At 46.1% G+C, this 15,966-nt stretch overlaps 1 protein-coding gene across 6 annotated transcripts in view; it reads right to left on the reverse strand.

Moving 5' to 3' along the window:
• The window catches only part of AMPD3 (adenosine monophosphate deaminase 3), a 56,594-nt gene that overhangs the window by 29,588 nt on the left and 11,040 nt on the right, over nucleotides 1-15,966 (reverse strand). The window contains exon 1 of one of the 6 annotated variants that reach the window (XM_050757409.1): nucleotides 1,020-15,160. The exons of the other annotated variants lie outside the window; for them this stretch is intronic. The gene's annotated coding sequence lies outside the window, so the exon portion shown is untranslated. Of the gene's footprint in view, nucleotides 1-1,019; nucleotides 15,161-15,966 lie in introns of those variants that run through there. 6 annotated transcript variants of the gene reach the window in all.

Genomic DNA, 15,966 nt, shown 5'->3' on the forward strand with positions numbered 1-15,966 from the left:
ATGTGGGCTTTCCCCACAGTGTGGACAGCATGCTAGCTTCAGATAACACAAACTCTCAGTCCCAACATATGAACAGTCTCAGAAAGGACCAGGAATAGGGTCACAGAGAGACAAGCACACTGCATTTCACACAGTTAGACATTTGGGGCACTGGAGCCAGAAGAGACAGGGATGCTCAATGAGTCCGATCTCCTTGTTTTACGAAGAAGGAGTAGAGAGAGTGCTCAGGACCCCCGTGGACTAGCGACCGCCATCCAAGCTTACAGGCATCATAGGCCCCATGGCGGGCAGCAGACCTACTGGGTGCCAAGGAGATCTACAAGATCAGCCTGCTTCTCACAGACACTTTCCCAGAGATAGGAAAGGGCTGGCACAAAGTCACACGGCACAGTGGCTGCTCCATCCAGCCTCCACCCCTGCTGCTCCCTCCTCTAGCCTGCCATGTGCCATCCTGGCTGCCGCTGCTGGAGCAAGCACAGATATGTACCTCTGTTTGGGGAGAGGGATTGATCAGCACCAAATGCAGGTCCCTCTGGACCTGTTGCCTTGGCACCAAAAGATGAGTACACTGGCTCTTGGGCCCAAGGTTGGTTTAAAATGCCACAAGCCCATGCTTATTTGCAAGGCTGATTTGTGATGACTCCACCTTCCTCATTCATGAAATAGACATCACATGATGTCACCGCAAGTCTCTTCTGCAGGAAGAGAATTACCCAGCATTAAGATGAGGCCATCAGTACTCTTCTCCCACCTCGTGTTTCTTTCTGCTTCCAGTGGAACCCGGCCTCCCCACGGTGCCAGCCCACAGTGCCCAATGCCAGAAACCAGTTAACTACCTGCCCTACCTTGTGCCATGGGCCCAGTAGCTTCCTAAGTGCTTATTCTACCACAACCACAGCCACTAGCAAGGACTCAGTAACAACTGTGACCCACCAGAGCCCTTCTCCTCCCCAGGTACTAGTGTGATACCCACAGGCCTGGAGAAATCGGTTGATCCCCAAATAGGTTTCAGGGCTCACCTGGAAGCAGCTCTCCTCCTCTTGGCCTGTGGCCAGGTCTCCTCACTGACGAGTTTTCAAGAACCACAGTTTTCCTCCTGTGTTTACACACCCAGTGCTTGCCATGGTCCTCTGGTTCCCACCTGCCTACACCGTGTTATCACATCTTTGGGACAAGGCTATTTTAACCTGAAAGACAGAGGTGGCTCCTTTTCAGGAATTTACCTTCCCCTTGCCTCTGGTCTTGCTAAGAGACGCACTGGGCTGCTTCGGGAAACTCAACCTGAGCCCTGGGAGCCCCCAGCCTCAGCTTTCGCTGGTCTGTCCTCCATCAAATGGAGCTCAGTCAAGCATCCTGCCCCAGGGATGCCACCTTGTCAGTCACTCCTCACAGGCGGATTCACCTTGAGGATGAGGTTCTCCCTTTGGCATCTTTTGGATGTTCACACCCAGAGAAAGAGCCATTACTTCGGGCTCCCCAAAACATTCTGACCTCAGCTGAGACGCATGAGATTCTGGTTTCTGTGTCACTCAAATGCCTGCCAGATCACTGTTTTTATTTCCATGCAACCTCACCCCCAAATGCCTTAGCCAAGGCTGCCTGAGGTCTGGCCCTACCAACAAGAAGCAACAGGTGACATCTAAGGTGAGCAACAGCTAAGAAAGGTTAAAACACACACACACAAACACTACAACCCAAATGCTGGGAGGCTGCCTAAGCCAACGGCCTGCCAGGCTTATCCTGGGAATGTTCTTCTGCCCCAGTGAGGAAGTTAGGCCCCACAAACTGGTGCCCAAAGAATTCTCCTTCCTGGGGATATCCATTATGGCGACAACCTTGGTCTTCAGATGAGCTCCAAATTGTCACGTATGAGCATCTGCAGGCCGGGAGCTCAGACTTTGCAGGCACGAGGGATAGGTTTAGCCACAGATGGGCTAACTCCTCAGGGCTCACTCCCCTTGGGCTTGGAAGAACTGGAAGTTAACCACAGCTTGTATCTCGGAAAATTGGAAAAGCTGTGTGGAGCCCAAGGATGACCCTGGATTTGTTTTCTATTGCTGCAGAACAAATTGCCACAAACTTGATGGCTTAAAACAACAGCCATTTATTAGCTCACAGTTCTATAGGTGAGAAGTCTGGGTGGGCTTGGCTGGGCTCTATGCTCAGGGTATCAAAAGGCCAAAATCAAGATGTTAGCCACACTGTGCTCTTGTCTGGAGGTTCTGGGAAAGAATTCACTTCCAAGTTCATTCCAGTTGTTGGCAGAATTCAGGTCTAGTGGCCATAAGGCTGAAGTCCCAGGCTGCTTGCTGGCTTTGACCAGGGGTCACTCTCAACTCCTACTGACCTCATGCCAATCCCTGCACATAGCCCCCTTCATCTCCAAAGCCAAGAGTGGTCATTGTGCTCTTGCTTTGACTCTCTCTGCCCTCCCCTCCTACTCTCAGAAAGCTCTCTATTTTTAAGGGCTTATGGGATTAAATCAGGCCTACCAATAAACCCCCATCTTAAGGTCAGTTGTGCCATGTTCCATAACATCATCACAGGAGTGATGATATTCACTCATCTTATTCACCGCATCTGGAGATTAAGGAGGGACATCTGTGTGGGCCATTTTAGAAATTCTACCTCCCCTAGGCCCAAATCTAGCATCCATTCTATACAACCAAGGCCCAGCCAGTAAAGGCAGAGGGTTGGAGCTGAGTGACTGGGTGTGTGGGTGTAAGTGTCAGAGGGTGTGTGCGTGACATGGTTTGCATCCATGTCTCTGCCCAAATCTCATGTGCAATTGTAATCCCCAGTGTTGGAGGTGGGGCCTGGTGGGAGGTGATTGGATCATGGGGGTGGATCCTTCATGAATGGTTTAGCACCATCTCCTTGGTGCTGTTCTAGTGATAGAGTTTTCATGAGATCTGGGCATTTAAAAGTGTGCAGCACCTTCCCCTACCCACCCTCGCTGCCTCTTCCTCCTGCTCCCACCATGTAAGACAGCTGCTTCTAGTTTGCCTTCACCATGAGTCAAAGTTCCCCGAGGCTTTCTCAGAAGCAGATGCTGCCATGCTTCCTGTACGGCCTGCAGAACTATGAGCCAATTATACCTCATTTCTTTATAAATTACCAGTCTCAGGTATTTGTATAGAAGTGCAAACTAATACAGTGAGTGAGTGTGTCTATGAGTGTGTGTGTGAACAAAACTGATCTGGTGCCCCTGTTAGAAAGTACTTCCTTCTGATGGGCCAAGGTCTGTCTGTCCACTGTCTCACCTGCTGCACCTTGCACTAGCCCCTGGGGCACCAGCATTTGCTGGGCCACAGCTGGCACACCCCCTCCTGCCCCCACCCACACTTGCACCTGGCAGAAGCACACTCCTGCCAAGGAGCCGGCAGAGTGTGGGGCTGTGAGGACACCAGCTCCAGGCCAAGCCTGAGGGCTCAAAGGGCCAGAAGCAGTTTTGTCATCCCTGAAATAGATGATCCTCCTGACGCACAAGCACATTCTTGCTAACCAGGTCCACAAGACAAAGAGTTGATCAGGTCACCTGGGCTGTTGTTACAGCATCTCGCCTCCCAGCACCTGTCTGGTGCTCCACCTGCTCTATGGCCCTTGGTTGCCCCTGACAGTCACTAAGTCCCCTCCCTTACTCTGCTCCACTCCCTAGCCGTCCTCCACTCTGGGTAATCAGGCTCCCAGGGTCTTCCCTATATAGCACTCATATGCTAAAGTGAGGAGCCTTTCTGGCCCTCCTTGCTCTCCTAGAGAATATCCAGCATCTTCCCAGGGGCCATCTGAAGCCCACTGCCCTGTGTGGTCTGTCCAGATGACTAACAGGCAGGGAGGGGCACTGAAGCCAACCTTTCACCAGGCTCTCATATGTGCACTATGAGCCGGGGGCCACACCTGGACCCCACTTCATTCAATAAACTACTGTGTGCCAGGCCCTGGGGGTAGAGGAGTAGATAAAATATAACTCCTGCCTCCAGGGGCTGACTGATGGCCGAGATGAACCCAGACCCTTCCACAGATTATCATACAATGTGGTTGGGGTAATGAGATGGCCTGGATATTTTGGGACCCCAGAGGAGGCACTTAATCCAGACTGGAGTGGGAGCAGTGGAGCAACGGGGTCAGAGGGGGGACATTTCAGAACATGGAGGCTGGTTTGAACTCCTCCCCCACGCACACTCAGCCCATTCTGGCAGCCCCTCCACATGAGAATTGTTACGCTAAAGGTTGGAATCAGGAGTCACAAACCAGCACAGGGTTTTGCGAATACTGGGAATCTGAATGCCATTAGGTGGGACAGGCATCCTCCACTTCCACAGGCTCACACTGCTACTGCTGTCCCTGCATGGGCTCACTTGGAATTGGGACCCCCATCTAAGGAGGGAACTAAGAGGAGGTGGCACCACCTCTGTACTTGAGACCAGAGGTCCCAGCCTATCTGGAGAATATGCTGCACGATGGGTACTATAAGAGGGGTCCCTACAGAGAGAGCAGGGGCCCACAGAGACCCCTCACTCTGCATGTGCAGCCAGATGACCAGCATCCTGGCCAGGTGGGTGTAACTTTGATTTTCACACTTTGCAGCCAGTCAGGTGTGGACACCCACAGCCCCACCCTGTCTCTCTCCCTGAGCTCCGCTCTGGAAACCTACCCCGTCCTTCTCCATCCTCCCTTCCCCCCAACCCCTCCTGGCCTACTGTAATCTCCACTCATCTTCTGCCACTCACCTTTGCTTCTCCCTTCCTCAATCCTTCCCAGCTGCCCTTCCTCCCTAAAGACACGGAAATCAAACTGAAGTATAATCTGTACTATCTGTTAACTTAAGTGTTACAATCTCTCTCCCCAACTTTATTTTTATTTTTGCTTTTTTTTTGACACAGGGTCTGGCTCTGTCACCCAAGCTGGAATGGAATGGTATGATCTCAGCTCACTGCAACCTCCACCTCCTGGGTTCAAGCAATTCTCGTGCCTCAGCCTACCAAAAAGCTGGACCATAGGCGCACATCACCACGCCCAGCTAATTTTTGTATTCTTTGTACAGACGGGGTTTTGTCATGTTGGCCAGGCTGGTCTCAAACTCCTGGCCTCAAGTGATCCACCCACCTTGGCTTCCCAATCTCCCTGTTTTTTTTTGTTGTTGTTGTTGTTTTGTTTGTTTCTTTTGTTTTTTTTGTTTTTTGAGACCGAGTCTCCCTCCCTCAGCCAGGCTGGAGTGCAGTGGGGTGATCCTGGCTCACAGAAACCTTTGCCTCTCAGGTTCAAGCGATTCTCCTGCCTCAACCTCCCGAGTTACTGGAATTACAGACGTGTGCCACCACACCCAGCTAACTTTTATATTTTTAGTAGAGACAGGGTTTCTCCATGTTGGCCAGGCTGGTCTCCAACTCCTGACCTCAGGTGATCCACCTGCCTCGGCCTCCCAAGGTGCTGGGATTACAGGCGTGAGCCACTGTGCCCAGCCCAATCTCTCCCTAACTTTAAAAGGGGATAAACTGACTATTTCAAATGAAGCTCCTTTGTCAATGACCCTGAATTTTTAAAAAGTTCCCCATTCTTATTTTCACAAGTGTCATAAAATGAAGTGACTTAGCAACGCTTTAGCGGTGCTATGCTCAGTTCATAATGCACATATGTTTCTCAATTTCACTCAAAACATTCTAGGGAAGTGGCTGTCCTAGATAGCCAAATTTTTCAATGATGTTTGTTCCCTCTATATCCTAATTTTTTTCTTTTTTTTAAATTATACTTTAAGTTCTGGGGTACATGTAAAGAACGTGCAGGTTTGTTACACATGCCATGGTGGTTTGCTGCCTCCCATCAACCCATCACCTACATAGGTATTTTTCCTAATGCTATTCCTCCCCTAGCCCTCCACTCCCAAACAGGCCCCAGTGTGTGATGTTCCCCTCTCTGGGTATATGTGTTCTCATTGTTCAACTCCCACTTATGAGTGAGAACATGCAGTGTTTGGTTTTCTCTTCTTGTGTTAGTTTGCTGAGAATGATGGTTTCCAGCTTCATCCATGTCCCTATAAAGGACATGAACCCATCCTTTTTTATGGCTGCATAGTATTCCATGGTGTGTATGTGCCATATTTTCTTTATCCAGTCTATCATTGATGGACATTTGGGTGGGTTCCAAGTCTTTGCTATTGTGGATAGTGCCGCAATAAACACACATGTGCATGTGTCTTTATAGAATGATTTATAATCCTTTGGGTATATAGCCAGTAATGGGATTGCTGGGTCAAATGGCATTTCTAGTTCTAGATCCTTGAGGAATCGCCACACTGCCTTCCACAATGGTTGAACTAATTTACACTCCCACCAACAGTGTAAAAGTGTTCCTATTTCTCCACATCCTCTCCAGCATCTGTTGTTTCCTGACTTTTTAATAATTGCCAATCTAACTGGCATGAGATGGTATCTCATTGTGGTTTTGATTTGCATTTATCTAATGACCAGTGATGATGAGCTTTTTTTCATATGTTTGTTGGCTGCATAAATGTTTTCTTTCAAGAAGTGTCTGTTCATATCCTTTGCCCACTTTTTGATGGGGTTGTTTTTTTCTTGTAAATTTGTTTAAGTTCTTTGTAGATTCTGGACATTAGCCCTTTGTCAGATGGATAGATTGCAAAAATTTTCTCCCATTCTGTAGGTTGCCTATTCACTCTGATGATAATTTATTTTGCTGTGCAGAAGCTTTTTAGTTTAATTAGATCCCATTTCTCAATTTTGGCTTTTGTTGCCATGGCTTTTGATGTTTTATACATGAAGTTCTTTGCCCATGCCTATGTCCTGAATGTCCTAGGTTTTCTTCTAGGGTTTTTATGGTTTTAGGTCTTATGTTTAAGTCTTTAATCCATCTTGAGTTAATTTTTGTATAAGGTGTAAGGAAGGAGTCCAGTTTCAGTTTTTTGCATATGGCTAGCCAGTTTTCCCAACACCATTTATTAAATAGGGAATCCTTTCCCCATTGCTTGTTTGTGCCAGGTTTGTCAAAGATCAGATGATTGTAGACGTGTGGTGTTATTTCTGAGGCCTCTGTTCTGTTCCATTGGTCTATATATCTGTTTTGATACCAGTACCATGCTTTTTTGGTTACTGTAGCCTTGTAGTATAGTTTGAAGTCAGGTAGCGTGATGCCTCCAGCATTGTTCTTTTTGCTTAGAATTGTCTTGGCTATACAGGCTCTTTTTTGGTTCCATATGAAATTTAAAGTAGTTTTTTTTTGAATTCTGTGAGGAAAGTCAATGGTAGCTTGATGGGGATAGCATTGAACCTATAAATTACTTTGGGCTGTATAGCCATTTTCATGATATTGATTCTTACTATCCATGAGCATGGAATGTTTTTCCATTTGCTTTTGTCTTCTCTTATTTCCTTCAGCAGTGGTTTGTAGTTCTCCTTGAAAAGGTCCTTCACATCCCTTGTAAGTTGGATTCCTAGCTATTTTACTCTCTTAGTAGCAGTTGTGCATGGGAGTTCACTCATGATTTGGTTCTCTGTTTGTCCGTTATTGGTATACAGGAATGCTTGTGATTTTTGCACATCGATTTTGTCTCCTGAGACTTTGCTGAAGTTGCTTATTAGCATAAGGAAATTTGGGGCTGAGATGGTGGGGTTTTCTAAATATACAATCATGTCATCTGCAGAGACAGTTTGCTTTCCTCTTTTCCTGTTTGAATATACTTTATTTCTTTCTCTTGCCTGATTGCCCTAACCTGAACTTCCAATACTATGTTGAATAGGAGTGGTGAGAGAGGGCATCTTTGTCTTGTGCTGGTTTTCAAGGGGAATGCTTCCAGTTTTTGCCCATTCAGTATGATATTACCTGTGGGTTTGTCATAAATAGCTCTTTTTATTTTGAGATATTTCCATCAATACCTAGTTTATTAAGAGTTTTTAGCATGAAGGGGTGTTGAATTTTATCGAAGGCCTTCTCTGCATCTATTGAGATAATCGTGTGGTTTTTGTCATTGGTTCTATTTATGTGATGGATCACGTTGATTTATTTGCGTATGTTGAACCAGCCTTGCATCTCAGATATGAAGCTGACTTGATCATGGTGGATAAGCTTTTTGATGTGCTGCTGGATTTGGTTTGCCAGTATTTTACTGAGGATTTTTACATCAATGTTCATCAGGGATATTGGCCCGAAATTTTCTTTTTCTGTTATGTCTCTGCCATGTTTTGGTATCAGGATGATGCTGGCCTCATAAAATGAGTTAGGGAGGAGTCCCTCTTCTTCTATTGTTTGGAATAATTTTAGAAGGAATGGTAGCAGCTCTTCTTTGTACCTCTGGTAGAATTCGGCTGTGAATCCTTCTGGTCCTGGACTCTTTTTGGTTGGTAGGCTATTCGTTACTTCCTCAATTTCAGAACTTGTTATTGGTCTATTCGGGGATTCAACTTCTTCCTGGTTTAGACTTGGGAGAGTGCATGTGTCCAGGAATTTATCCATTTCTTCTAGATTGTCTAGTGTATTTGCATAGAGGTGTTTATAGTGTTCTCTGATGGTAGTCTGTATTTCTGTGGGATCAGCGGTGATACCCCGTTTATTATTTTTGATTGTGTCTATTTCATTCTCCTCTCTTTGTCTCTCTTTATTAGTCTTGCTAGCAGTCTATTTATTTTGTTGATCTTTTCAAAAAAAAAACCCAGCTCCTGGATTCATTGATTTTTTGAAGAGTTTTTCGTGTCTCTATCTCCTTCAGTTCTGCTCTGATCTTAGTTATTCTGCTTGTCTTGTCTTCTGCTAGCTTTTGAATTTGTTTGATCCTGCTTCTCTAGCTCTTTTAATTGTGATGTTAGGGTGTCAATTTTAGATCTTTCCTGCTTTCTCTTGTGGGCATTTAGTGCTATAAATTTCCCTCTACACACTGCTTTAAATGTGTCCCAGAGATTCTGGTATGTTGTGTCTTTGTTCTCACTGGTTTCAAAGAACATCTTTATTTCTGCCTTCATTTCATTATTTACCCAGTAGTCATTCAGGAGCAGAGTGTTCAGTTTCCACGTAGATGTGTGGTTTTGAGGGAGTTTCTTAATCCTGAGTTCTAATTTGATTGCACTGTGGTCTGAGAGACTGTTTATTATGATTTCCATTCTTTTGCGTTTGCTGAGGAGTGTTTTACTTCCAATTATGTGGTTAATTTTAGAGTAAGTGCAATGAGGTGCTGAGAAGAATGTATATTCTGTTGATTTGGGTTGGAGCTTGGTCCAGAGCTGAGTTCAAGTCCTGAATATCCTTGTTAATTTTCTGTCTCGTTGATCTGTCTAATATTGACAATGGGGTGTTAAAGTCTCCCACTATTGTTGTGTATGAGCCTAAGTCTCTTTGTAGGTCTCTAAGACTTGCTTTATGAATCTGGGTGCTCCTGTATTGGGTGCATATGTATATTTAGGACAGTTAGCTCTTATTGTTGCATTGATCCCTTTACCATTATGTAATGCCCTTGCTGGTCTCTTTTGATCTTTGTTGGTTTAAAGTCTGTTTTATCAGAGGTTAAAATTGTAACTTCTGCCTTTTTTTTCTTTCCATTTGCTTGGTGGATTTTCCTCCATCCCTTGATTTTGAGCCTATGTGTGTCTTTGCACGTGAGATGAGTCTCCTGAATATAGCACACTGATGGGTCTTGACTCTTCACCAAATTTGCCAGTCTGTGTGCTTTAATTGGGGCATTTAGCCCATTTACATTTAAGGCTAATATGGTTATGTGTGAATTTGATCCTGTCATTATGATGCTAGCTGGTTATTTTGCCCATTATGCAAAATGCAGTTTCCTACTTATTGATGCAGTTTCTCATAGTGTTGATAGTCTTTACAATTTGGTATGTTTTTGCAGTGGCTGGTACCAGCTGTTCCTTTCCATGTTTAGGGCTTCCTTCAGGAGCTCTTGTAAGGCAGGCCTGGTGGTGACAAAATCTCTCAGCATTTGCTTGTCTGTAAAGAATTTTATTTCTCCTTCACTTATGAATTTTAGTTTGGCTGGATATGAAATTCTGGGTTGAAAATTCTTTTAAGAACGCTGAATATTGCCCCCCACTCTCTTCTGGCTTGTAGGGTTTCTGCAGATAGATCTGCTGTTAGTCCGATGGGCTTCTCTTTGAGGGTAACCTGACCTTTCTCTGTGGCTGCCCTTAACATTTTTTCCATCATTTCAACCTTGGTGAATCTGATGATTATGTGTCTTGGGGTTGCTCTTCTCAAGGAATATCTTTGTGGTGTTCTCTGTATTTCCTGAATTTGAATGTTGGCTTGTCTTGCTAGGTTGGAGAAGTTTTCCTGGATAATATCCTGAAGAGTGTTTTCCAGCTTGGTTCCATTCTCCCCATCACTTTCAGGTACACCAATCAAACGTAGGTTTGGTCTTTGCACATAGCCCCATATTTCTTGGAGGCTTTGTTCATTCCTTTTCATTCTTTTTCCTCTAATCTTGTCTTCTCATTTTACTTCATTAAGTTGATCTTCAATCTCTGATATCCTTTCTTCCATTTGATCGATTCAGCTATTCATACTTGTGTATGCTTCATGAAGTTCTCATGCTGTGTTTTTCAGCTCCATCAAGTCATTTATGTTCTTCTCTAAACTGGTTTTTCTAGTTAGCAATTCATCTATCCTTTTTTCAAGGTTCCTATCTTCCTTGCATTGGGCTAGAACATGTTTCTTTAGCTCAGAGGAGTTTGTTATTATCCACCTTCTGAAGCCTGCTTCTGTCAATTGGTCAAACTCATTCTCTGTCCAGTTTTGTTCCCTTGCTTGCAAGGAGTTATATCATTTGGAAGAGAAGAGGCATTCTGGTTTTTGGAATTTTCAGCCTTTTTGCACTCGTTTACCTCCCCATCTTCGTGGATTTATCTATCTTTGGTCTCTGATGCTGGTGACCTTCAGATGTGGTCTCTGATTGGACTGCTATTCCTTTCTGTTTGTTAGATTTCCTTCTAACAGTCAGGCCCCTATGCTAGAGTTTGCTGGAGGTCCACTCCAGACCCTGTTTGGCTGGGTATCACTAGCAGAGGCTGCAGAACAGCAAAGACTGCCGCCTGTTCTTTCCTCTGGAAGCTTCATCCCAGAGGAGCACTTGCCTGATGACAGCCAGAGCTCTCCTGTATGAGGTGCCTGTCAGCCCCTACTGGGAGGTGTCTCTCAGTCAGGAATACACGGGGGTTAGGGACTCACTTGAGGAGGCAGTCTGACACTTAGCAGAGCTTGAACGCTGTGCTGGGAGGACTGCTGGTCTCTTCAGAGCTGTCAGGCAGGAACGTTTAAGTCTGCTGAAGCTGTGCCCACAGCTGCTCTTTCCCCTGGGTGCTCTGTCCCAGGGAGATGGGGGTTTTATCTATAAGTCCCTGATTGGGGCTGCTGCCTTTTTTTCAGAGATGCCCTGCCCAGAGAGAAGAAATCTAGAGAGGCAGTCTGGCCACAGCGGCCTTGCTGAGCTGCTGTGAGCTCCACCCGGTTTGAACTTCCTGGTGGCTTTGTTTACACTGTGAAGGTAAAACCTCCTACTCAAGCCTCAGCAATGGCTGACGCCCCTCCCCACACCAAGCTCGAGTGTCCCAGGTTGATCTCAGACTGCTGCTGTGCTGGCAGTGAGAATTTCAAGCCAGTGGATCTTTTTTTTTGAGACTGGTTTTGCTCTTGTTACCCAGGCTCAGTGCAATGGTGCAATCTCAGCTCACTGCAACCTCCTTCTCCTGGGTTCAAGCGATTCTCCTGCCTCAGCCTCCTGAGTAACTGGGATTACAGGAACCTGTCACCACACCCAGCTAATTTTTGTATTTTTAGTAGAGACAGGGTTTCACCATGTTGGCCAGGCTGATCTCAAACTCTTGACATCAGGTGATCCACTCGCCTCGGCCTCCCTAAGTGCTGAGATTACAGGCATGAGCCACCACATCTGGCCACCAGTGGATCTTAGTTTGCTGTGCTCCATGGGGGTGGGACCTGCTGAGCCAGACCACTTGGCTCCCTGGCTTCAGCCCCCTTTCCAGGGGAGTGAATGATTATCTCTCACTCATGTTCCAGGCACCACTGGAGTACAGGAAAAAAAAAAAAAACACACACACACACACACACAACTCCTGCAGCTAGTTCGGTGTTTGCCCAAACAGCTGCCCTGTTTTGTGCTTGAAACCCAGGGCCCTGGTGGTGTAGGCACCAGAGGGAATCTCCTGGTCTGCAGGTTGCAAGGACCGTGGGAAAAGCACAGTATCTGGGCCAGAGTGCACAGTTCCTCAGGCTCAGTCCCTCATGACTTCCCTCGGGTAAGGAAGAAAATTCCTCCATCCCTTGTGCTTCCCGGGTGAGGCAATGCCTCACCTTGCTTTGACTCACCCTCCATGGGCTGCACCCACTGTCCAACTAGTCCCAGTGAGATGAACCTGTACCTCAGTTGGAAATGCAGAAATCATCCAGCTTCTGCATTGATATCGCTGGGAGCTGCAGACCACAGCTGTTCCTATCTGGCCATCTTGCCAGCCTTAACTATATCCTAATTTTTTTAAAATCAATTTTGGTCTGGCTTCTTAAAAAAATACGTAATTCCTGCATTCTTCCTCAAAGCATGCTGAACATAATTTAAAGTTTTCTCAATGACTCAGGATTATCACTGTATTATCCAGTTATGATCTCATACGTGTGTTATCCCTAAACTACTGTGCTTCAAATTCTTGTGTCTGCTTTTTGTAATTGTTTCCTCTCTCACTGTTGACTGTCAAATAACAACAATAACAAAACAGGAACATTAATGGTGCTCCAAGCACTGTGCTAAGGATTTTTTGTGTATTAGCTCATTTAATTCTCACAAGGTACGTCCTTTTATTATTCCAATTTTGCACTTTAGGAAACCAGCTCAGGCAGTCAAGAGCTTTGACCAAGGCCATTCGTAGTAAGTGACAGGGCTGCCACTTGAACCCAATAAGTCTGACCCCAAAGCCCAGGCTTATAATCACCACACATCATCTCTGTGACCCTGCCTATAGGCGTCTCTCTCTCTACTTCTAATTTGCTTCTTTAAATCTGTCACAGGATAAGAAACAAGATAGCCAGATTATAGAACTCTGTGTAAAGGAAGAATAAATAGGAGATGGGATGGGAGGTGCCACGGACGGAGAGGGAGCTGGGGAGAGGGTGTCCTCCATGAAAATGTTAACTTTTGAACATTTACATATAAAGGCACCTCTAGTGAGAAGAGAAACTAAAAGACAAAATTGGGTGTGCATGGACCCCCGAAGAGGATGCTGGGGCGTCTGACAGTCCAGGCACCAGGCTTTCTTTCAGGAAAGAAGCTAATGGACAGAGCAGGAGCTTTGGCCAGTTTCCCTCCATTTCATTTAGAAGCAACAACTACTTTCTAGGGAGCAGCACCTAGTGTCATTCCAGGGTCTACAGACCAGGGAACCGAAGACTCCACCCCTGCCTGAAGAGGGGATAGCCTTGTGGTTGAAGTGTGGGGTCTAGATTCAAAAGATGTGGGCTCTAGTTCTTGCTCTGTCATTTACTCACTATGTGTCTTTGTGAAAGTAAATTCAACTTCTCTGAGCCTTCATTTCCTAATCTGCAAAATCAGAATACTAAGAATATCCACTTGATAAGCTTGATATGAGAATTAAGGAATGAATCCAACCTACACAGGCCAGTACTTAGTCCACAGTAAGTATTCAATGGCAGGAGTTGCTATTGCTCCCTGTCTCAGCAGCAGGAACTCAGAGAAATCGCTTACATTTACTCAGGATCGACTGTAACCAGACACCGTCCTAAGCCTTTTACCTGTGGATTCCCTCATTCCTCACAACACCCCATAAAGTGGACAGCTGTTAGCATCTCCACTTTATAGATGAAGACGGGGCCGAGGCCCAGAGAGGTTTCCTAATTTGCCCAAGATCACAGGGCATGCCAGTGAGTGGCAGAACACAGAGGTCCAAGAAATTGCAGCCACTCTGATGTAGTGTCTGTGGTGGCAATGAGGAGGCAGGATGTCTTCCTCTGCTGGATATCCACTGCCCACCAACAACTAAGTTTCACGCTGGATCTAGTCCTCAAGAAGCTTCTAGTCAAATGGGGCAGACAGATACAAACTAAGACAGCATAGCCTAGGCAAGGACAGGACAAAGTTTTTGGAGAGAAGTTTGCAGGGGAATTTCTGGAAACCACAGAGCACCATTCGGACTTAGAGTAAGAAAGCTTTCATTTCGCCCTGAGTCTGGGCATTGAAAAGAACACGGTCTCTTCAGCAGATGTCAGGCCCAGTGTCACTCTGTAGTGGAAACTGGTCCTAGAAACTTACTGTTCCTGGAAATAAAAAATGCCAGGATTCCTTTTCCTCTCATTGTTAAGGGTCTGAAATGCTCAATTCGTAACACACAGAAGGCCCTGCAGACCATTCAGCTGATGAAGTCAGCCCTTCTGTTCCACCCATGGAGTGTGACTGAGAGTCTCTACAGTCATACTCTTCTTGACCCTCCAGGGATGAGCACACTGCTGGGGCCGGGGCCACCCCACCCTCTCCAACACAAGGCTGGCACTCAGAGGTTGACCAATGGCACCAATGACTCCTGCCTTTATGGGCTCACCGTCCTTCCAAGGAAGGAAAGCACTGGTCTTATGAGTGGTGAAGCTCTGTTCTTGCCTTTACACCAGTAGTCAGCTTTTTACTTCTTTCCAAACGAGTTAAGGAAATGCTGAGCTTCTGCTTCTACATAACCAAGACAGGAAAAGACTTGCCTTTAAAACTGAGGCAGTATCTACTGTGATCACGGACTAGGTCCGAGAGGGTTCAAAGGTCTACCATGTCAACTATTGATGTTTGCAGGGTGGAAGACCAGGCGGAAACTTAGATAGAGCCCGGGGTGAGATAAACTGTGAAAGGATGAGGGCTTCTCATTACACTTAGACTCCAATCCAAACTTCTTATCAGGGAGCACAAGGCCAGTCTGATCTGGGCCCCACAAGTCCTCCAACCCTGGCCGCAGCACTTCTTCCTTTAACAGACCTCTAACCACATGAGCCTCCTCGAAGAAACTGGGAGGCCTTTGCCCTAGCTGACTCTTCTACCTGGAAGCCCACATAGCTAGCTCCTTTATACCCTGAAGCATCCGCTAAGATGTCACCTCCTTGGAGAGACCTTCCCTGACTTTCCAGTCTAAAAAAGGATTTTCTCTCTCTCTTTCCCCACCTCTCTCTCCCCCATCCCCTTTTCCTCCTTATTCATCCCTTTCATAGCACTTGCACTGCTCCTGGGCCTGTATGCCCTCAGATCCATTCCTTATCCTCTCCTGTGTTTCCCAAGGGTGCCAGCAGGATTCTGGCTAGGTTTGGCCCATGGCAGCCACTGGGAGAACCTCGAACGTGCAGGAAGGGTCAGGCTAGGTATTGCCTGCCTCCATCTCTGCCTTGAGAGGCATCTCTGCAGCTGCCACCTCTTCCCCTTGGCTCCAGTTTCCACTGGAAAGGCCACCACAGTTCTACCTTCCCCAGTGCGATCCCACCTTGCCACCAGCAACACTACTGCTTTCCTTGTCACTCCTGTCCGGGGTAGTAGCTGCTCCTTACTGTGTCTAATCTCTGAGCTGCCTCTCTCTCCCCTGTTTGGTTTCTCAGCTCTTTATCACCTGTGTAACCAATTCCCTGCATTAAAATTCTAATACTTCATTGGTTTCTGATCTTCTGATTGGACCCTGACTGATACAGCACTTATCATAACTTGTAATTTTTAAGTTAATTTGTCCAGTTACTTAATTATTGTCTAGACCCAGGGACTTTATCTATCTTGTTCATTATAACATCTCCAGTCCCAGCAGAGCACCCGGCAAATAGTAAGCTGCGTTCATTAGTAATGCAAAATGCTTGTCAAGTGATGAGAAGAAGTACAATTGCTGTCTCCTAAGAAATCCTCACATTTCCAAAAAGGAAAGAGAAATGCCATTTGGAAATGGTGTGTATTTTTACACATCAGCAGCAAAG

Source organism: Macaca thibetana, chromosome 14, assembly GCF_024542745.1.
Source record: "Macaca thibetana thibetana isolate TM-01 chromosome 14, ASM2454274v1, whole genome shotgun sequence".
NCBI classification, from domain to species: domain Eukaryota; kingdom Metazoa; phylum Chordata; class Mammalia; order Primates; family Cercopithecidae; genus Macaca; species Macaca thibetana.